Consider the following 24,382-nt stretch of genomic DNA (forward strand, 5'->3'; position numbering starts at 1 on the left):
TATGTCATAATACAAACAAATGAATTCTTTTTGCTTTATTTGTGATCCCATGTCAAATGGTTCTTGACAAATGTTTTTTGGAAGGCAAAGCAATGAGGAATTTCAATAATGAGATATGAAGTATTTTACCTGACCTAGATTACGTGTGACATCCCATAAGCAGGTAAATCTTTTCTTCAGGAGGTTCTGAGAATCTGACTGGTGGCTTCCTATCATTCTGGAACACATTAGAAAACCCACCCTTAGATTTTGTTAGGATTTTCAGCTCCAGAACTGAATCTTAGTGGCTCCTTCTCAGAATTGCAATCTTCCTGGATGCAGTGAAAAATATATTGACTGGCATAGAGGAAAACTTGCTTAAAAAATCGCCTGTGTGCTGCACCTATATTGGTTTACTCTGTCTTCAAAGTAGCCGATTGGGAAGCAACTAGCTAACAACAGGCACTCTCTTTACACAGCTAGGAATATGCTGACTATGTTGTCAGTGAAAAATTATTTTGCAGTATAACAAGATAATTGCAAAAATTATGTCTGTGTGCTGCTTGCCACTCAATAACTTCTCTCAGTATAAATCATTACTCATTCCCAGTAAGTAACATGCATTTTCTTCTTCAGTCTTGTGTAACCATTCAAGACTGTTTGGAAAGCAGACCTACATGAAGGCCATATGGTATACTGAGCTTGAATCCCAACTGACCCCATGTGACCTTGAAGAAGTTACCTTGTCCTCTCTGTGGTTCATTTCACTCATCTGTAAAATGGCAGTCTTCATACAAGTTCCAGAGGGCTGCCAAGAGGATTAAGTGAGATAATATGTGTAAGCCTTTGGCACAAAGTAGATGCTCATTAATAATGAGTTACCTTCTCCACTTCTAATGAGACGAACTATAGTGGAAACCACTAGCCCCTCCTCTCAATCTTCTCACTTAAAGTTTAAATGTTTATTTAATTTGGAGGGAGAGAGAGACAGAGTGTGTGTGTGAACAAATGGGGGGAGACCAGAGAGGAGGAGGACAGAGGATCCAAAGCAGGCTCTGCCCTGACAGCAGGAAGCCCGATATGGGGCTGGAACTCACAAACTGTGAGATCATACCCTGAGCAGAAGACAGATGCTCAATCAACTGAGCCACCGAGGAACCCTTCACATGAAGTTTAAAAACAGAGCTTTCCTTCATTCCCCAGGTTCCCAAGGATGAAAGTCCCTAAAAAGATGAAGATGAATTTAAGTCTTCTAAACTGATTCACTAATGTAAAGCGCATTTGAGACCCAAATGATTTATAGTGACTATTCTTCTGATTTTGAGTGGGATGATATTCTAAAAAGATATATATCTGACTTGGACACTATGCTTTCTGGGCAACATCAGAAACAGAGTCAGTCTGTGTTGATAAATGTGAATTTTATATTGCGACCATTTTGAATATGTACTTTCTATGGGCCAGACAATGCTTATATACATTATGGCTTTGGGTTTTTACTATAAAATAAGAGGTAAATGTTACGATGCCCATTTGAAAATGAAGGCACCAAGGTTGACTAACTGTACTCATGCCATATAGGTAATAAGAAGGTGAACTAGAATCAAACTCAGGTGTTGCAGGTTTCAAAGCCAAGGTTCTTAACCACTATTGCTATACCACCTCTGTTCAGGAAGATAAAATCATGAACAGAAGTCAGAGAATAAGGCAAAGATAGCACTTCTTCACCTAACAAAGGGGCCCCTAGCAAATTAAAGTGATAAGAATAATCAAGACTCTAAAACATTTGCAGATACATTTACTCATAGTTGGATCTTAAAACACATATGTATGTCCATATGCTGATTAAATATTTATGCATTTATTTGGGGCACCTGGGTGGTTTAGTCGAATAAGTGTCCAACTCCTGATTTCAGTGCAGGTCACGATCTCACGGTTCATGAGATTGAGCCCCGCATAGGGCTCTGTGTGCTGAGAATGACACAGAGCCTGCTTGAGATTCTTTCTCTCTTCTCACTTTCTGCCCCTCCTCCTCCCCTACTCCTTACCTCTTTTGCACATGCTTTCTCTCTCTCTCCCTCTCAAAATGAATAAGTGACCTTTTAAAAAATATTTATGCATTTATTTGTTCCCTGGATTTTTTTATTGTGTTCTGAGTGCCATACACAGAGCTGAGATCCATGTTGCCATTTTTAGAATTCTTGGAATCGTTTACAATCGCTAAAGGACCCACTTAAACATTTTTGTACCAGGTATTTTTAAATTGTATAAATTTATTTCTCTACAATAGCCAGTTTCATCTTTTCTTTAAAAATATTCCAATTTTTAAAATATTTCCCAAATAGAATGAGACAGCATATAGCTTGACAGTGTATAGCACTTCCAGTTATTTAAGCTTTTGGAACTGGACACACTTCTAGGGATACATTTTCTTACCAATGGGCTGAAATAGAATTTGTTGTTGTTGTTGGTGGTGGTGGTGGTGGTACCGACTTTGGAGGCATTAAAAGAAGACTGTGCCCTACCTCTAGGACCATGCATTAGGCACATCCTCAGGTGAGCTCAGGGTCTTAAAGGTGAAAGCATTGTCAGTATGACTCTAGAGCTGCAATTTATTAAAACCCCAAAGCTTGACAGCAGGAAAGCTTTCAGTTCATAGGCTCTGAAACCAGGCTCCCTGCACTCAAACCCCAGTCCCACCGTTTAGTGGTTGTGTATCTTTGAGGAACTGTGCTTTCATTTGCTCATCTGTGAATTGGAGACAATCATAGTGTGTATCTCATAGGATTATTATGAGGATTTTATTGGTTTCCTATTGCTGCTATAGTGAATTACCACAAATTTAGTGGCTTAGAACAACACACACTTGCAAGTCTGTCCATCAGAAGTCCAAAATGGCTCTTACTGTGCTAAAATCAAGGTTTAGACAAGACTGCCTTTCTTTATGAACACCCTAGGGGAGAACCCATGTCCTTGCCTTTCCAGCTTTAGAAAATGTCCCATTCCATATTAAAAGCCATAAGTGTCCAAGTCCTTCTCATGTTGCTTTACTAAGGCACCAACTCTCCTCCCTCCCTCTTTCACTACAAGAACGCTTGTGACTACATTGGGCTTACCTGGATAATCCAGGATACTCTCCCCATCGCAGAATCTTTAATCACATCTGCAGAGTCCCTCTTGCCCTGTAATAAAACATACGTATGAGTTCTGGGAATTAAGAAGCGGACGTCTTTACAGGGTCATCATTCTAAGTACTACAAGTACTAAAGAAACAACCCACACAAGGCATTGAAGAGTGCCTGGCACAAAGCAAACACACAGTAGATGTTATTACCTTTAGAACTTTTAGCCGAGATACCAAATTTTTATTTCCCTTCTTTTAGATAAAAAGAAGTTTAACAATTTATTCCTGAAACTCTATAGTTAAATCAGTTAATTACTTAAAAAGGTCAACTTTAAACTATTATGGTGAGTTATCTTATTGGGGTATTGCCTGGAACTCTTGGTTTCTCATCCTTTTCTCTGCCCACTCATAAACTGATTCCATATTTGTTAGAAGTCTGCTAAGGAGACAAAGGAAGAAGAGGAAGTAACTCAAATCCACTGTACAGGTTTTGCCCGTGCTTGCTCAGGCTCTGCACAAAGGAATAGCTTGCCTATCCGCATCCTGTTTCCTGTATCAATTGTGCCTTTTTCTTTTTGTTCTGCTGTAGTTAAATGAAGTCGCACATGCCACAAACGTAATAGGATACGTTTCTTCTTTCCTCTCAAATAGTTATGAGCATACCTATACTTGTATACAGAGCTGAACTGGGAATTCACATGGAAATTTTTGTCAATGTACCTGGTTTGTATGTTGCATCAGTTGCTGCCTCATCAATTTTCAGTAACCAAGACTAAGGCCATTGCTGTTTAAGATCTCAGTCTTTTTTATAACATTGGTGGTAAACTTCATTATGTTCAAGGTTCTCATGAAAGTCACTGGTGAAATAGAGAATACATTTTAGATTCATAAAGCTCTGAACTGTACCCGTTAAGCATACTGTCAAGTGCATTTGTATTCCTCCTTAAGTCATTATACTTATAGATTTGTCTTGAAATGTTGCATATCTCTACTATACGTAACGCTGAACAGATCTGTTCCACTTACCATATAATAATATTAACTTAATATATATAGCACTTAACATTTCTCCAAAGTGTTTTACAGATGTTATTTCAATTGATCCTTACTATAACCTGTAAGATATAAGTTATCATCTCAAATTTTACAATGAAGAATGGATTTGAAGGATTAAAATGATGCAACCAAAGGAACCATCAGAAACATCAAGTCCATTCTTTCTAATAAGCCACACTGAATGATTATATGGGTGTCAGACAATTTTTAGTTTGGCGATGTACTGTAGATATGTCCTTAAGACCAGAAACAAATTGCTTTATTTTCTCTTAAATTATTCAGCGTCTAAAACCAGTTTGATTAACACTATGCATTTTGATATTTACATTTGACCTGATACTTGCCTCATGGTCTGTATGAATACCAGTTTTCTGTTTAGGTGAACTGTCTTCTTCAAGTTATGAAAATAAAGTAGTGAACAATGATTTTTTTAGGACCAGTGATAGAACTAACCATAAGTCCAGTGAGTCTGCCCCTGTTTTTAAGGTAATATCATGCTTGTTTATTTAGAACTTTAAACTCCCTAGAACACATCTGTGAATTCAAGAGCAAGACAGAAAATGTCTCTGAGTAGTCCAATCAAAATCCATGGCCCAGTATTTTCACACTTGACTCAAAGAAGCCCTTTCCTGGAGTCTAATTACTCTTATTTCCCAAACAATTCTAATTTCATTTTAAATAAAAACAGTAATAAGAAGAGAGTGGAGGGTAAAAAGCAAAGAGTTACAGAATGCAGAAGGGATAGATAAAAATGAGCAGCTACAGAATTCAAATTCAGGAGAAACCAAGAGACAATATAGAGAAGAGACAAAATGTTCCATGTATTTCTATGACTATAATATGGCAGAAGCATAACTGCAGTAAAACTATAAAATATTTTGCCAGCCTTCAGGATGATGTCATAATAAACCTGTATTTAATATGGAAAGAGGTTCATAATGTACTCTTAAAGAAAATCAAGTAGAAAACAGTATGCAAAGTTGTAAAGGATGATTACATTTTCACGTATACATCCATATGTATATGCATAACAAAAAGTCTAAAGTATATGGAGCAAGATGTTAAAAATGGCTTGTAATGGCAGTGATGGATTTTAAGTTGTTTTTATTTCTTTTGACTTTTCTTTACATTTTCTTGTGTAAATGCCCTACAGTGGCCACTATTATCAGGGAAAAAAAAAAAGCAATTTCCATTTAAGAAAAAAGAACACTTGATACATCACAACCAACTTCGTTCAATAATATTGATTTAAATGGCTAACCGTGTTACTCTGGCTTATAAATAATTCAAAAATGTCTCCCTGAATAATGTAATGGATTCAAAAATCCAAACAAAGGAGAATCAGGGTGGATTCTTTTCAGACGGGAAGGAATCAACAGTTTACACTTGTCACTGACTCTTTCCTTCATGAATCCTACCTGCTTATATCTTTTATTCCTTCCTACCGTGACCAGAAATGAACTGTTAGCTCTTGGACAAGCCATAATAAGCAAGGCAGGTCCAAAGGCTATAGAGCAGACGGCTAGAGGGACAAGAAAGGCTCACCACCAGTGTCCCATGTTTAGTACCAATCTGTGGAAGAATTAGTTCAGAGCCACAAAGTGTAGGAAATAGCTAGAGGGTTGGATGTGATGATACTGTGCTAAGCAAAACTTTGTCATCCCCTTTCCTTTGTGAAATATGCTAGGTAACCTTCCCTTTGTGTCACTTGTGATTTGATTTGATTTTTTCACTTTTATACCGAAGCCACTGATTCTTTATAGAAAGAGAGAAGAGGTACTTCTGTTTAGATCACCTTACACGCTGTCTAGACAGTCAACTCAGCCATATTTCCTCTCAGTTTGGAGGCCACACCCGTAGCTTAACTGTCCTGCAGTGATATTTTGCTACAAATTAATTCTTTTAGAAATGGCAACATCTTTCCACAACACTCAGTATGGAGTCATTTTTAGGAAGAGCATTCAGTGAATGGGAGAATGGTAAGGAACAATATTGAAAACTAGCTTAATGGCACCCTATTCAAGCCTTGTTTTTAGCATTGCTAATTATACTTCCTGCTGACAGCTTTAAGTCTTCAATTCTGCATAAAAATACCTGACTGTATGGGTATTTTTAACATAGTCTAAAATGTTTAAACGGCCAATAATTCCTCCACCAGATAACTTGCTGTAAACATTTTTTTAAAAAATAAATGCATGTACATGGTTAAAGAATAATAAACTGTACCTTGATACCTGATCCCTTTCCCCAAAGGAGGAATTGTTCTTTCTGTTTTCTTACAAAAAGAAAATCACATAGCAGAAAATATATGTATATCCTTTTTAATTTACACAAAGGAGATTATTTATTTTTTATGCTTGGCTCTGAGCCTTGCCTTCCTGTGTTTAATGTATGTCTATATTATATCCACACATATATTGAACTAGTAAAAACAGATCAACCTTATCTGCTTTATTTGTTTTAGACAGCTATGTAATATTTTACTTTTGACTGTATTGTAGCCTAATTAACTGGTTATGTAACCCAAAGTATTTTTTTGCTCTCTCATTTTCAGTGCTACTATGAACTTACTCTTGACCTACATTTGTGAATGCATACGTTTTCTTAGCAATGAAAGATGCTGATTTAACCTGGATATTTGCATGTCTAAAACATGTCTAAAACATTCTACCTTTTCCCTAAATTCATAGTTGCTTCAGACATGCAAAACTTTTCCTCACAACAGTACCAAGACAGACATGTAGTTCAGACAGAAAATGTGAAAGCAGTTTATTCCAAAATTAACTATTAATCCTTAGAAGTTAAAAAGTGTCAGCAGGGGCGCCTGGGTGGCTCAGTCGGTTGAGCGTCCAACTTCAGGTCAGGTCTTGATCTTGCGGTCTGTGAGTTTGAGCCCCACGTCGGGCTCTGGGCTGACAGCTCAGAGCCTGGAGCCTGTTTCCGATTCTGTGTCTCTCTCTGCCACTTCCCCGCACATGCTCTGTCTCTCTCTCTGTCAAAAATAAATAAACATTAAAAAAATAATTTTTTTTTAATTGTCAGCAAAGAAAAAAAAAAAAAAAGGAAAGCCTTTGCTTCTGGGAAGTGCTCCCAGAAATCCCTGAAGTTTTATACCCAGTCAGTTATTGCTTCCTTGGCTCTGCTAGGGCTGACTTTGGAGGAGTATCTAGTTTGGGTATTTTTAAGGTCTGTCATGGCTGAACTTGCAAAGATTGAGTCTCCAATTTACAATGAAGTCTGAAGTCTGCAGGTGCAGTGAACTGCCCAGGATGGACCGCTCTTCTGAGTAGAGGTCAAAACAAGTTTTGCTAATCTCTAGCTCACTGGTCAGCGGGGTCATGAGGACCACTATGCAGTGACAACGAGAGAGACAGGGCAACCTCATCCGTTTACATGTCACACGCAGAGTGGAGTCTAAGTCACAGCATTTTATAAAATATTGTGTGTCAGTGCCGGGTGCTGGGCTACTACACCTTATTCACAGTGTGGGAATACTTTTAAACCTCATAATTCTAGATAATTCCCACATCCTATTTTGTGTGACACCAACTAGCCCATGCTTGATAAACATAGCAACTTTTTTAAAATATACTTAATAATAACAAATAGAATTCTTTACTTGGTTTCCACATAGAAAATTAAGTGGGGATTTGAGATAAAAGTTCTTCAGATGTTGAGGTGAAAGTGAGATGATTTCCAGATGATTTTCTCAGTTCTCCATTTTATTCTGCTAGTGCTAATGTTTTCAGCCATATTGTTTTAAACTAAAAATAATATGTGTACAAACAAAATATATTCAAATAGTCCAAAAGAGTTAGCACACACACATACCTCTTGCTGTAATTATGTCTTCCATTAATTTTGAAGTCCTAGAGGTCTGGGAGATAGCAGATAACTTAAATTTTATTTACTTATTGTCTGCTTTTTAATCTTTATGTAAAAAGGGAGTTGTTTAGGATTGTAGTTTGGGCTGTGTGTACCAGGTAAAGAAGAAGAGGAGATAGTCTGGCTGATTAAATTGATGTGTTCAATCGAATCATATAATCCTGACCATAATCTGTGTTAGAATTGAAATGACTTCCTGACAATACCTAGCATATGATAGGTGCTCCAATCATATTGGTTGAGCAAAAGTATAAATACAAACTCATGAAAAAGCTACCAAATCTCAAATTCATTTTATGATTTGTAGAGACTGTATGCTTAGTCATAGTTGTGATTTAAAAAATAATATCGATCATAATTATGGATAATTTGGAAAGAGATTTTTGAAATTAAAAAATAAATGTATTTTAGAGTTTATGATCGACAGCAAATAATCTCAAAGAAAAATTGCTTTGGTCACTTTATCTTTGAGCATGAAAGCATTTTGTTCATCGTTTTCTCCCCATAAAATAAAACACAGGCTTATTTTTTTACCGTAATCTACTTTTTTAAGCCATGCAATTCCATGTATAAAAGTTGAAAGCCAGGCTGAGCATGCAGTAACCTAGGAAAATTCTGGTATGAGAAAATAATCACTCTTCACAAGGATGATTAATGAAAGGAGAAAACATTTTTGAAAGCTAAGAAATCTTATGAATGGTGCTCTTTTAGCATTCTCTACTAGTAAGTCAATACTTACTATATTCAGGGAGTGTCTCCTTTAGATCACATTATTGTGCATCGCTTGCTTTTCATTTTCCAGTTGCTAAATATCCTCATTACCACATACATCAATTTAAGAAACATTTTATTGCTTGAAAAGAGAGTTTATTGCTTAAAAAAAGGCAAAGCTGTTTTTGTCTTGTGTTATGTAAACAGGCTCTTAAAATAATCACTTCAGGGATGAATTTAAAATAAAACTTGACAGGGGTGCCTGGGTGGCTCAGTTGGTTAAGTGTCCAGCTCTTGATTTCAGCTCAGGTCTTGATCTCCAGGGTCATGAGTTCAAGCCCTACATTAGGCTCTGTGCTGACAGCAAGGAGCCTCCTTGGGCTTCTCTCTCCCTCTCTCTCCGCCCCTGCCCCACTCATGTGCATGAGCTCTCTCTCTCTCTGTCTCTCTTTCTCTCTCAAAATGAATAAATAAACATTAAAAAGTAAAAGTAAAATAAAATAAAACCTGACAACTTCAGCATTAAATTCCATGGACATAACACATGTGCCTACTAAATAGATAATTATAAATAAACAAATACACATATGTGTATATACACATATATATATTAGTTTATGAGGTATATATGGACACATAGAGCTCTCTGAACTGAGAAAAACATTTTGACTTACTTGGAATGGCTAGTTAACATGTATCCATCTTCTTGATAATGAAGTAAAGTAGTTTGGTTTCAAATTCAGGTTCAAGATTTATTGAACGTCTATCTTGTCCTGGGTATTGTGCTCGACATTTGAATTCCTTACCTCTCATTTAATCTCCACAGTATCATCATGAGATAGGTATTATCCCCCCATTTTACAGGAAAAAAGCTAACTCTTGGTGACATTGGGTAAAATGACTATTAGTATTAATGTTATTAGCACTTGAACATGTGGAAGGATAAGACAATCACAAAATCCTAGTTCTTATGAAATTAAGTCAGTATTAATATTATCCTTAAATGTATCAATCTGCTCTTTGTTCAGAAATTACATTTTGCTCTGGAATGCAGAAGACATTTAATTTAAAGCAGAAATTGTAGGCAAATACTTGGAAGCTGATGTTTATATACTGCACATGCATAAAGGCAAGTCCTTCAGAGAGAGGAAGACGAGAAGCACAAATGAGCGAATGATGCCATTGCCACTTTTACAAATCAGAAGTCACTGTTTCAGCTTAGGTCAGATGACTCATCTGCAGTTTTGAATGACTGGAGTCACTGAAGACAATATTTTTAATAGAAAAATTATCTACAGATTGCATTCTGACTGAGCTTCAAATAAGTTGGGCTGCTGGGCATTTTGCTCATCATTCACTATCAGGCCACAGACACACTGGCTTGGCTCCATGTACGATAATGATTCAGACTTTTCTAAAGTAATTTGCAAAAAGTGGGAATGAATATGCATATATCCATCTGTGCCCTTTCAGCCTAAATATATGAGAAGCTGTCAGAGAAACAAAACCTATGTAAGAGGCACAGAATGAATATCAAACCCTGGCCTCATTAGCAGGAGACCATGTAGTTAAGTATGCTAAACATCCCTCGTGTTAACCTGGTCAGGTTTCCAGAGGCTGTGTCCTAGCGGTAGCATAAAGCCAGGAAGTCAGTAGCAATGTGATGTCAGCCTCTTGAAATCTCAAGCTAACGTTAGGGTATGGGGTTAACTGATAAAATGATCAAGGATCACAGTGTTTTGTTCATTAGGTGTGTTATTAGAAATAGAGCCTGGGGGCACCTGGGTGGCTCAGTCTATTGGGCTTCCGACTTCGGCTCAGGTCATGATCTTGCGGTTTGTGGGTTCGAGCCCTGCGTTGGGCTCTGTGCCGACAGCTCAGAGCCTGGAGCCTGCTTTAGATTCTGTGTCTCCCTCTCTCTCTGCCCCTCCCCTGCTTATGCTCTCTCTCTCTCTCTCAAAGGTAAATAAATAAATATTAAAAAAAAAAAAAGAAATAGAGTGTGGAAGTAGAATGTTTGGCTTTTGCTACTCTTTTGTGACAAGAGTTTAAGAAAGTGAACATGGGAATGTACCCTTCTGCAGATATAAGCAGAGGGAGCCTTGGAGCTTCCAAATCATCGTTAAGTGACGTCTTCAGTATTCCGCTTTTTGGCTTTTACTTTCTTCTTCTTTCTACCTCTCCTTTCACCTTCTGTCCTCACTTTCCTTCTCGTTAGCTTTTAATTGCTTCTGCACAACTTAGAGAATTAGTTCTGGAGGCTCGTCATATTCCTCTTCTTCTCTGGTTCTTGGTTTTTTTCCAGCCCTGCAATATACTTCACCTATGACTTTATTCACATTTCTTAATCCTACTTATGCATTCTTTTCCATTCTCTAAGATAGTGTTCAGAAAACAGAACATACTTTGGTGTATATATTAAAAAGTGTTTGACAAAGTGTTTGACAAAAATAAAATACTATCATTAAAGCAATCCCTCCATCTTATAATAAGCAACTTTCTTAATACCTGGCCTTAGTTACATCGAACAAATGTGCTGAGGAAGGTATGCAAGTTGTTATTTTGGAAGTAAAAATTCTCTGAAACAGAATGAGGTGTGATGATGTTCATGCAAAAAGAGCGAAGAACATTAGAAACATCCACTAGAAAATAAAATCCTGCTGAAGGGAGAGAAATGGAATCCCTTTGAGCTCAGCCATGTAAAAGGTTTCCTTCACACGAAGAGCTTCAAGAAGCTAGACGTCCCGTCTTTAATCATCAAGGCGGGCACTAAGCCATGCTCAGGACAGGCCCTTTGGTAAAGTTGGCCGTGTTACAGCTGGAAGCATCTTCGCTCTGGAGAGCCAACTGAGTTTCTCAGCTGAAATGATTATGATAGCCTGAAAATGGCTGTGGTCTCTGCTTCCTGTGATGAAAGAAAAATGGAATATGCATCAATTGGCACAGCATTGGGAGAAAAGAAAATGGGTTTCTTGAGACAGTGACTTTCTGGTCTTTTTAAGTGACTGCACAGAGCTGCTGGAGTTAAATGATTATTTGGGGGAAGACCTGTAATGGATTTCCCATTTCCTTTTTTAAAAAGGCAGTTTGATCTTACATGCTCTGTTAAATTAATAAATGCTGCCTAGCTTCAGAGTCTCAGTGGCCAAAATTGTGTGCGTAGATGAATTAAAGACATTAAAGGCAAATCCAGTTTTTCTCCTGTGTAGTTTATTTTCAGTAAAATAAATCTGTAGATCTTAACCCAAGAGATCTGTAGATACAATTCAGACGGTCAAGGAACTTGAATGAAAAAAAGTAAAAAGAATATCTTTATAATTACTAACCTCCACCTAAAATACAGCTTTCCTCCCAATTATACATGTAGATAACAAATGATAATACCACCAGCAAAACTTATGGCTTTGTAACCAACCAATAGGAATAACAGATATTTTAATATCAAATTATGGGAATTGTAGAGATGTCAAAGTATCCTTTATATTCATCACTACTTTGAAATTTTGGTGATAATTACTATTGGAAATTTTTTTAATAGTCTTATGAGATAATTCACGTACCATAATAATTCATATTCATCCATTTAAAGTGTACAGTTCAGTGGGCTTGGGTATACTACATTATTAATTTTTTTTTAATTGTAGTCATATGTGTAGCATAAAATTTGCTGTTTTAGCCAGTTTACACATATAATTCAGTGGCGCTAATTGCATTCACAGTGTCATACAACCATCACCACTATTTTCAAAATTTTGTATATACCCCAAACAGAAATGCTCCAAGCATTACACAGTAATTCCCCAACCCCCCTCCCCCAGCCCTTGTAATTTCTAATCCACTTTCTGTCTCTATAAATTAGTCTTTCTGTATATTTCACATAAGTGGAATCATACAATATTTGTCCTTTTGTGTCTAGCTTATTTCACTGAACATGATGTCTTAAAGGTTCATTCATGTATCAGTATCAGATGTACCAGTACTTCATTTTTTAAAAAAAATGTTTATCTGAGAGAGAGAGAGAGAGAGGCGGGGAGGGGCAAAAAGAGAGAGAGAAACAGAGGATCTGAAGTGGGCTCTGTGCTGATAGCAGACAGCCCGATGCAGGGCTTGAACTCACAAACTGTGAGATGGTGACCTGAACTGAAATCAAGAGTCAGATGCCTAACCAACTGAGCCACCCAAGCGTCCCTCAGTACTTCATTTTTATCGCTGAATAATATTCCATTGTGTGCATATACTACATTTTGCTTATCCATTCACCTGTTGACATATACTTGGGTCATATCCACCTTTTGGCTGTTGTGAATAATGCCATAATGGACACTAGCATAGGAGGGTCTATTCTAGTCCCTGCTTTTCATTCCTTTAGGTATATATATATCTAAGAATGGAATTGATAGGTCTCATGGGCTAATTCTATGCTTAGCTTTTTTGGTAACCACCCAACTGTTTTCCATAGCAGCTTCAGAACAAATGTTTACTATTCTGATAACTGTGTTTTAATATAATTGAGTTTTACATAATTATAACCATTTTCTTGTGTACATTCGGAAACATTGTCTGAGGAACGGTCCCCAGGCTGTCAAAGGGCTTCCATAACACACACACAATATATCAAGAACCTCTGCACACTGGCTTCTCTTTTGTTAAGCAAACTGATTTAAATCTGTGAAATCCTGGCAAGTGTTTGATGTCTAGAACTAAAATTGTCCATCATTATAAAAATAGTGATTTTGCATTACCTTGGAAATTCAGTTCAGCTGAGCTAGACTAAGGACTGAACTTTAAAAATGCTTTCAGAATCAAATTTTCTTGGCTGATAACATAATAGGCATCTTTACTAACAAACATGTTAAGAAAACATAATATGCACTTCAATGGGTAAGTACAAGTTCCGGCTTTCAGTATTCTAGAGCATAAGGGCTGGTTGGATGAGTATACTTTGAAAAGCCAGATCGTTCCTGAAATGTGGCTGATTTATCAATCAGTTACAGTGGAGTTCCGAAAAGAGAGAATAAAAAATATGAATGCTTCAACAATTTGCATCCCTCCCATAGAACTATAGTCGATTTAAAACATCATGAAATGCATTCATTCACAGTCTTGTGCAACCATCATCACTATATATTTTCAAAACTCTTGTCACTTCAAACAGAAGCCACATAACCATTAAACAGTATCTGTTATCATTAATGTGTCATTTATGTAGAGGTTCACTTAACCTCTGTGTTTTTCAATGAGAAATATATTGTAGCCACTTACTCAGTCCAAGTGTTTAAGATTTAGAATATGATTGTCATCAACTATGAAAAGAAACACATAGGAAGAACTTGCCTCAAATTTCAGAAATGGCATAGTTCTGTTCTGACTTAAGTATCTCTTATTTAATTAGCAAATATTTATTGGGTACCTGCTATATGCCAGGCTCATGATATATAACAGGAAAAAAGGCATAGTCCCAGCTGTGAAGCAACTTACAGTCTCATGGGGGATAAGTTAAAAGTCAGGGTAAATGCTATATTGAGAGTCAGTTTAGATTGTTATGAGAGCAAATGTGAAAGGCATCTTATCCAGAACTGAAACGAGGCTTCCCAAGATGTAGCCAGGTGAGGGAAAAAGGAAAAGAAGAGTGGAAAGGCAAAACAGAAGAAAAAGCAGAGGAAATTTGGGGACTGCCGTGAGCTCACTCTAACTGCATGGGTCAGAGAACAGAGGCTGTGGCAGGAGCTGAAGCAGTGAGCAGGCTCCAGACTAGGAAAGATGTTCTCAATGTGTCAGTGGACTTTATGCTGAAAGTGAAGAAGAAACAGTAAAGTTCAGACAGAGCAGTGATGTGATTACCGGGAGCTATGTGCACATAACTTTGCATTATAGAGACTAGATCACAGGCAGAGGCAAAAGTAGAAAGGGGGAGATTGCAGTAAGATAAGTGAGAAATAATGTTGATATAAGCTTAAGTGGTAGCAATGAGTGTGGAGAGAAGTGGATAGATTTTTTTTTTTAATTTGTAGGAGCTAGAATTGACAGTTCTTGAATTTGAGGGAGCAGAGAGAGGAACTCAAGAGTGATGCCTAGTGTCTTCTTTCTAACATTATTATTGTCTCCCTAATATACTGTGTTCTCCCAAAGTTTTAAATGCAAGTGAACAGCCATTCGCCAGTGACTGATGGTCTGTGTCCTACTGGAACAACAGAAGAGAACAGAAAAATATAACCAGCTCGAAAAATACAAGCCTGATATTGCCTTTTGTACAAGGCATAGAGACTCGAAGAGGCATTGGTAACTGAGACTCATGCTAAGACTGATGTTTTGACTGGGCAAGAGGATAATCAAAAAGGGGGACTGTTGAAATAAATTCCTAGGCCCAAGATGGAACTGTTTCTGCCTAGGGTGTCACATCAGGGAACTAAACTTAGATAACTTTCGTGTCCCTGTAAAAGCTCCACTTGACCAGAACTGCAGTATACCCAGTCATCCAATCTCCAAATGCCAAGCCAACTCTGGGCCTTCTCACCCCAATCAAGGGTGACTGGGTGACCCCAGCCAATCAGATTTCTCTATTTGTTTCTTCCTTGGTCTTTATTCTTTATCCTATAAAATCTTCTTGCCTCCCACCCATTTTGCAGTTCTCCAAAAGGAAAATGTTCACTTCATGAAGTGTTAAATGAAATTTGTTTATGTCACCTAAAACAAAACAAAACAAAACAAAACAAAACAAAACAAAACAAAGTGACGCCCAGGTTTTTAACGTGGGAACCTGGGGGACATGTTGGCAAGGAATAAGGAGTTCTGCTTGGAAAATGTTGAGTGTCAAGTTCTCATTCCAGAGCCAGTACTTACCAGCCCTATGGCTTTGGGCAAATCTTAGGACTTTTTGAACCTCTGTCTAAAATGGAGATGCTGATTTCTGTCTGGTTCACAGGATGTGATGAGGCTCTAATAACTTATGCTTGTGAAAGCCCTTTAGAAACTATATAACTGAAGAGTACTGTGATTGAGATGTGAGTACTTCAGTAACTGACTAAAACCTTATTCAGTGTCATCATTGCTATCCTGAATTACAATTTAGAGATAGGCTTAGTGGGAAAATATAAGCCAGGGAATCAGGAGACCTGAATGTCTGCTAGCTCCACAATGGAGGACTGGTCCTCCTCTGAAACATAAAGTTGCCAAACTCATCATCTCCAAGGGCCCTTCTGGCCCTAAAATTATAAGAATGTTGTTAACTGTTGTTTTGAAATCTATTGGATATCCAGCATGATCTTAGTAGGCCTAAGGGGATTATTCTTGTGGACAGCAGTTCAAGAATTTTCAGTCACCATTAGCCTACTTTATGGAGGAAAGAAGGCTCAGGCTTTCTGAGAAACTATTATTACACAAATAAGTACATATGTGATTAATATGTTACTTGATCAATGTGAATGTGTTGCAGAAACAGTATAATTGAATATGACTAAGGGATGGTAAAATGTGATTCATTTGGTGCAATGAAGAGTCAAGAAGGGTATGAAGTAATTCTAGTATCTCCTATTGGATTTCATTTTATGGATTGAATATATGAAGTTTGATTTTCCCTTGTGCCTTTAATTGCAAACAGCAGAAAATCTGTAAAGTCCTAAACAATTCCCTGCTAGATTATTTTATGCTGTGCATTGCTGAACATAAGCAACCACTCCTGGGGCTTCCCCTGCCCCTTAGTTTTGTTTTGTTTTGTTGCAAAATCTATTTATTTACATGAAATTTAAGTACATAAAAATACATGAAATGTAAATATAATATCTTAATACCTTTATTGAGATATAATTCGTGTATCATACAATTCACCCATTTAAAGTACACAGTTTAATGGTGGGGCACCTGGATGGCTCATTCGTTAAGCGTCTGACTCTTGATTTCAGCTCAGGTCATGATCCTGTGGTTGGTTTGTGGGTTTGAGCCCCAGGTCGGGCTTTATGCTGACAGTGCAGGGCCTGCTAGGGATTTTCTGTCTCCCACTCTCTCTGCCCTCCCCCATTCTCTCTCTCTCTCTCACTCTCAAAATAAATAAAATGAACTTAAAAAAATAAAGTACACAATTCAAAGGTATTAGTACATTCCCAGGATTGTGCAACCATCACCACAGTCTAGTTTGCTAACATTTCGTTCCCCCAGAAAGAAACCCGTACCTGTTGGCAGTCACTCTAGTCATTTCCCCTAGCCTGTCATTTTCCCCTAGCCTGCCCTAGGCCTTGCCAACCCCTAACCTACTTCCTGTCTCTATAGATTTGCCTATCATGCACTTTTCATATAAATGGAATCATGGAATGTGTGGCCTGTTGTCTGGTTTCTCTCACTTAGCATAGTGTTTTCAAAGTTCTTTCACATTGTAGCATATAGAAATACATCATTCCTTTTATGGATGAATAATATTCTATTGTGTGGATATACCATTTTTTATTTATCTTTCGTCAACTGATGGGCATTCGGCTTGTTTCCACTTTTTGGATATTATGAATAATGTTGCTAGGAGCAGCCACAAGTCAGTGTTTGTGGGGATGTATGTTTTCATTTCTTTTGGGTGTATACCTAGGATTGGAAGCCTTCCCCTAAGTTTTAATAACCCAGAGCTTAATATGTGTTCTCACTGATGCCATGGGGAACCCTTTATTACAGTTGGAAGACTAATAATGAATGTCAACTAATAGAAAATCGATTGAATTTCTTTTGAAAACACATTTTAGGGCTAGGCATTTTTTAAGTGTGCACAAGTCAGTTGTTTGCAAGTTTATCATCACAACGGGGTGAGAAATCTGTAGTGCAGTAAGTACGTTTCAGAGAGGCTCAGTAACCTAAGATTGTAGTCTGTTTTCTTTAGAGACTTCATGACTTCAATAATGCTTACTGCAAGTAATACCAGTCATTAATACAGGGTTTGTGTCCATGGGGGGAGGAGGGCAGTGAGAAGACTCAGTAAATTTGGCACAAATCCCTTGAGCAGAGTTTTACTTTCCTATTAACACAAGCTTTTCTATTATGAAGCTTCACAGGGAATTTTTAAGACATCTCTAAGACTTCACGGCTGATAGCCTATAGCTATATGCCCCAGGTCCCTGGTTCTTGCCCCTCCTCAGGACAAATTCACTTTCATATGTCCTTAGGATTATTTTGGTGTGAGGTTTAAGAAGCACTGATGGATGGAATTTTTTTTTTTTTCACATGGCTGTGATATGACTTGAAAATAATTTAACTGGTATTTCCTGAGTGGAGTGCCACGGAACTAGTTGTTAAAAGATGTTGCATTAAAAGAAAAAATAAAATCCTGTGTTTAAGTAAGTTTGAGAAGTAATGAGAGTAACAAATTTATAGTTCCTTTAATTTAAAACTTCTCAGAGGCCAGAGAGTTCTCTTGTCTCTGCTCAAAATGAAAGATCTAGAACTACCTGCCACGACCTTCAAAATTAGACCTGTAAAGCATTTCACAGAAGTTAAACCTTTGCCTTTTATTTTAAAAGTTGAGTTGACCAAAACAATTACAGTAATTAGAAATCATCCCAAATGTTAATTTTAGAGCACTGAGGAGATATTCATGAAAAAGTACTCTCTAGATGTAAAACACTCCAATTTTATGAACCACTGAATACAGTTTTGTCTGCCTGCAATGCTTCTCTTCTCTTGTTTTCTCATGTGTGACAGTGTTGGGATTGGTAATGCCATTTCCTTAACTGTTTCACCTGGCCTGTTTTCTGATAAAATGGCTTCATGCTGGCAGACACATTTTCCATGATTAATTAAGCATGAAAGGGTGATTTTTTTCTACACAATTTCACCTTTCAAGCTTTAAATTGATTTTCCTTTGCAGCTCCAATTTTTCTCTCCTGTGAACTCACTTGTTAGGAAAAAGAGCCCTAAATAGGAACCTGCTGGTGTATGGTGTAACGGATATTTGGAAGGGGTCTCTGACAGAGGTTTCTGCAGTCTTTTGGTCTTAGTGTCCAAGGAACATCATACAGGATTTTTTTACCACAACACCCGGAAATCGTTGTCTTGCCTGTTTGAAGAATGAAGAGGTGGACACAAAATGAGCAGCAGGCAAAAGTCTATTAGAGTAGAAGATCAGAGAGGAAGAATAGTATGAAAGCTCTCTTTACAGAGAGGGAACATTCAAAAGTGAATGCCCCAGGACTATAGGCAAGCATCCTTGTTTTATAAGGTTCTGATCAGCTGTCCCTTCCCTTCCCCCTCATTCCTTCTCAGGTTCTACCCTCATTGGCTTGATAGCTCTAGGTGCTGCGTTGTTCATTCCTGATTGGCTCATTTCTATGGTATGAGGGATGGTCTATGGCCTTACGTTCCTTGTGGGTGACACGTTTTTATGGTCTACTACTTATTTTTGGTTAGGTCTTTTGTCAAATTCCTGAGGGAAATTTGCGGGGGAGTAGGTGGTGTCTATCACATTCTTAAGAGAAATCTTACGCATGAGACGGTTTGCTGTTGTCAGACACTCCCAGCATTGTTCCAAAAGATGTGTTTTTCCCACCCAGGGACCTCAGGTCCTATGCTTTCCCTGTCTGCCTATTTTATCCTATCTTTTCCTATCGTACTAGCTACAGCCTGTGCCATCAGAACTCAGTTCCCTGCTTGGACCACCTGACATAGAAATAATAGGAACAGCTCTCCTATGTCTATTCGTACCAGCCATTTCCTCTGCGCTTCTCCGATTCCTTCACTTACATATCTCTTTAACTCTGACCTGTGTCATTACTAAGCCGAGCATACTCTGCACAGCTCACTGCAAAGTAGTATAGCATAATGCAGTTTGGAAATCCTGTTTCAAGAATTGTTGTATGACAAGTTCAGGAAAGTTGAGTCTTCTCTTCCTTCGGGCAGTAGTTCCAAATGCCAAGGAAAATGGGGTCACTCCAGATTAGTGGATGTCATTGCTTTACTCATAGTTGCTCTGGAAGAAGCTGGTTATAAATCATATGCCAAAACATATAAGCTGCATTTAATGGAAAACAAGTACAGCTAGAAGATTGGAAATAATTGCATTCACTCCAATTTATCTCTTCTTTTTATTCTTACCAACAATCATGTTATTGCTTATTCATTTCACTCAAAGTTACTAATGTTAATTTGTAAACAAAAGATTCTTTAATGTGTTGTTCTAAGTCTGAATTTAAATCAGTATCTGTCTTGCTAGCACATACTAGAAAGATTCTCTGCCGGCCTTGAAGAAGAAAACAGCCATGTTGCAAACTACATGTTGAAAGATCCACATGGCAGTCATGGGGTATTGGAGTGTTGGTGGGGTTCATGGGGTTAAGAGCTGACAACCAAGAAAGAATTCTTGAAGATGTCTTTGGTGCAAAAAGGTGATTTTATTAAAGCATGGAGACAGGACCAGTGGGCAGAAAGAGCTGCACTGGGGTTGTGAAGAGTGGCTCCTTGTATACTATGGGACTGTGGGAGGTAAAGTCAAAAGGGAAGTTTCCAAAGTGATTTTCATGTGCTAAAGATTCACAGATTACTGGAGGCCTAGCTATTGTCAAGCTAAGGTTGTTTTTCCCTCTAGCAAAGCATTAACACTAGGACGTTAGGGAATTCCTGGACTTTAGACTATTGATGGGATGTCTTTTTTCTTGTAAACTGGTGGTGACTCTTATTAATTTAACCTTTTTTTTGTCTCTTCCTGTTTTGGGGTAGCCAGGAGTATCCAAGGAACATCATACATATACCACCTGGTGGAGGGGAGGTGGTGTGCTAATTTGTACTTTGCCCTCAGCCTGCCTTATGGTCCCTCATCAGCAGGAAACTTCAAGGGACCTCTAGAAGCTGAGGGCAGCATCCAGCCAATAGCCAGTGAGAAACTGGGACTGTTAGTCACACAACAACAGGAAAATGAATTCTGTCAATAATCTGAATGAGCTTGGAAGCAGATCCTTCCTACTCAAGGCTTTGGATAAGGATGCAGTCCAGCTAACACTGTGGTTGCTGTCTTATGACCCTGAGCCAGGGACTCAGCTAAGCCATGTCTGTATTCCTGGTCCATTGAAGCTGTAGGATAATGTGTGTGTGCTTTATTCAGCTTCTAAGTTTGTGGCAATTTTTACATGACAGTAAAATACTAATACAGGAACCACTCTCTAATAATTATGTCAGAGCCACTTGTGTTTCAGTTTTACTATGTCTTATAATGTATGCCCAGAATATAAAAGAATAGAGGTAACCTTCAGATTTGCTGGATGCTAGGATCAATTATTCAGCTTTTTTCTCCAAGCTCTTCATGTCATTAAGAACAAACAGGCAGGTATGATATTGTGATTTGTACTAAGAATACATAGGAGTGAGGCACCTGGGTGGCTCAGTCAGTTAAGTGTCCAACCTCTGCTCAGGTCATGATCTGATGGTTCATGGGTTCGAGCCCTGTGTTGGGCTCTGTGCTGACAACTTAGAGCCTGGAGTCTGCTTCATATTCTTTGTCTCCTTCCCTCTCTCTCTGCCCCTCCCCCACTTGTGTGCATGTGCTCTCTTTCTCAAAAATAAATAAACTTAAAAAAAAAAAAGGAATACATGGGACGACTGGGTGACTCAGTCAGTAAAGTGTCTGACTCTTGAATTTGGCTCAGGTCTAATCTCATGTTTCATGAGATGAAGCCCCATGCTGGGCTTTGTGCTGACAGCACAGAGCCTGCTCAGGAGTCTCTCTTTCCTCTCTCTCTCTGCCTCTCTTTCTCTCTTTTTCAAAATAAATAAACATTACACTAAGGAATCTACTTCTGAAATCATTGTTGCGCTATATGCTAACTAATTTGGATGTAAATTTTAAAAAATAAAAAAGGAAATAAGATAAATAAATAAATAAATAAATAAACGTTTAAGAAAAAAAAGTGTATATTTGATCTTCTCCCCATTTTGGAACCAAGCTTCTAACCCCCCTTGAATTCCTGTAAAGAGAATAGTCAAGGCATCATTTGTTATGTTAATGAGGCGACTCTAGAAAGCACCTAAGGATAGGGGCTGATTAACTGAGGAGCCAACCTTGTGTTTAGATGGTTAGAAATTTCATTTCCACCCTTTCAACCCCCCACAACCTGTAGGGAGGGAAAAGGGGCTGAATCAATCATCAGTGACCAAAAACCGAATCAATCATGTCTATGTAATAAAGCCTCCATAAAAACCCAAAGGGCCTATTAATTAGGGGAGCTTCCAGGTTGGTGAACATGTAGAGGTACTGGGAGAGTGGCACCCTCAGAGAAGGCAAGGAAGCTCTGCATCCCCTACCCTGGCTGTTTCTGAGTCATACCCTTTTATAATAAGCCGGCAATCTAGTAAGTAAAATGTTTCTCTGAGTTCTGTGAGCCACTCTAGCAAATTAGTTGAACCCAAGAGGGAGTCATTGGAACCTCCCATCTATAGCCAGTTGGTCAGAAGCACAGGTGACAATCTAGACTTGCAATTGTCATCTAAAGTGTGGGCAGTCTTGTGGGACAGGGCCCTTTACCCTGTGGGATCTGATGCTCTCTTGGGGTAGATAGTGTCAGAAATGACTTGAATTGTAGGATACCCAGCTGGTGTCAGAGAATTGCCTGGTGGTATTGGAAAAATTACACATTGGAATTGGTGTCAGCATCATAGCAAACATGCATGGTCTTTACCTCAATCCATCCAACTCACAACACCCAAAGGGACTGAATGTGATGTCTTTCTTTTTTCTTTCCTTTCTTTTCCTTTTCTTTCTTTTCTTCCTTCTTACTTTCTTTCCTTCTTTTTTTCTTTTTCTTTTTGTCTGTTACATGAACTAACTCATTTATTATAGAGTAACAATGTTTCAAATGGTGGAGCTGCTCCTGGCCTTTCAAGTCCTTCAGTCTTCTGATGGCAGATGTTACTGTGATGGCAGAAGTAGTGATGTAGGTCTGGGTACTACCTGCTGCTGTTTTCATGCAGGAATCACAGTGCCAGATCCCCGCAGCTTGTCTTTTCATCTTGGTTTAGCCTAAGAAGGAGCAAGTGTACTTGGCTTGCTGACTAATTTCAATTTTCTTCACCATTTTCCTGAGGGAGACACCATAATGAGTTCCATGTTTACTGATGATTCCAACCTTCTTGGTGCATTTAGCCATGTCATCACAAACTAGGTCTGAGTCCAGAAACTGAACGGGATTTATTTCTACATTCCATTACTTTTGCCAGCTCTGTTTTCTATTGTTTGGTATGGCTTTTAAAACTCTTTATGTATTATTCTTCTTCTAAAGGCAGGAAAAAGTCCATTTGAATGAATAGTTTAGTTCTTTTTAAAATCACGTCTTTAGAGCACACCAGGAAAACCAAATAAACAAGGAGGAAACTGGCACTTTGCACTGGTTTAATATGAAGCACAAAATGGTGAGATGCTATACGCAGTTGGGGACTAATGCAAAAATACAAAAGATAGAAAAAATTTTAAACTGTTAGTCATTCAGAGACTAAAATAAATGTAGTGCTAACAACTGGTCCATTGAAATGAAAATATAATAATATTGACTTAAAGTCCACAGTTCCATTAAGTGCTTAACTGATTCTCTTGCCCTGTAGGTCTGTCCCTTCCTCTCCTCCTTTATCTTCTTAGAGGTATAGAGAGAAATAGACTTGATTTTAGAGTGTTCTTTCTTTCTTTCTCACAGGTCAAATGACTTTCTGATGTCCTTATTGGGTTCTCACAATTCTAATTAATATAGAACCCAGGTCTTTCTAAGGTCCAATGAAGTCGTTAATAAAAGATATAGATATATAACATTTTAGTTGGCCACTTTACTAATCAGTACCCACTGAAATGAAAGCAGTTACTCTCTGTTAGTAAATGAATTCTAGGGCTCTCCAGATCCCAGCATCCTGTGCTGTGCCTCTGAATGTGCACATCCCTATTATGGGCACCAGGGTGCTTACCAAGAGCAACTCTGAGCCATCTTATCTGAAGTATTTGGTTTTTGAGAATTGGGATGTTGATCTTTTGTAATGTGTTTTCACCCATCCTATGAGCTCCTATTGAATTCACAGGAAATCAAAAGATTCTATCTCACTTGGTTTATGTACAGCAAGCCAAATGCTTGAAGAAATTTAGTGGATGATAGAAAAACTGTCTAATGATGAACATTAACTCTTTGTTTCCAGAGTCTGTAACAATTAGAGGAAAACTAGCAACATTTTAAACAGGGGGGCGGGAGTGGGACATGTTTTAAAAACCATTTAAGAATTCTGTTGTTTTTTATTTAACACTGTGGAGTTATATTGCTATCTGTGCTTCTGGAAACACACACACACACACACACACACACACACACACACACACAAACTAGATAGGGTTATCTCCTATTTAAATAGTGAGTAATATAGAGAATATGAATGTTTTTAAAAGAAATACCGAGACCACTGCAGTGGTCAAATAAGGGAGCACTGAGTTTACTGACTTGCCAGGCAAGGAAATACACATCAGTGAGGAAATTCAGGGTGGTTCACTAAAGAGGAGAAGTCAGGGACCCATGTATCCCAGAAAGGGGAAGTTCACTGTGTTTGTGCTAATTAAGGACCAAAGCTTACATACAAGAGAGGGTGAAATGACTCCGTAGTACTGATATAACTGCTTAAAACAAGTCACATTTTTCATTGGTC

At 38.1% G+C, this 24,382-nt stretch overlaps 1 protein-coding gene and 1 pseudogene across 1 annotated transcript in view; one reads left to right on the plus strand and one right to left on the minus strand.

Moving 5' to 3' along the window:
* The window catches only part of FREM3 (FRAS1 related extracellular matrix 3), a 92,752-nt gene that overhangs the window by 7,970 nt on the left and 60,400 nt on the right, over nt 1-24,382 (plus strand). The window lies entirely within an intron of this gene.
* Nucleotides 140-22,857, minus strand: LOC109246557 (60S ribosomal protein L37a-like; annotated as a pseudogene).

This window comes from Panthera pardus, unplaced genomic scaffold, assembly GCF_024362965.1.
Source record: "Panthera pardus isolate Hobbes unplaced genomic scaffold, ASM2436296v1 HiC_scaffold_13, whole genome shotgun sequence".
Lineage (NCBI taxonomy): Eukaryota > Metazoa > Chordata > Mammalia > Carnivora > Felidae > Panthera > Panthera pardus.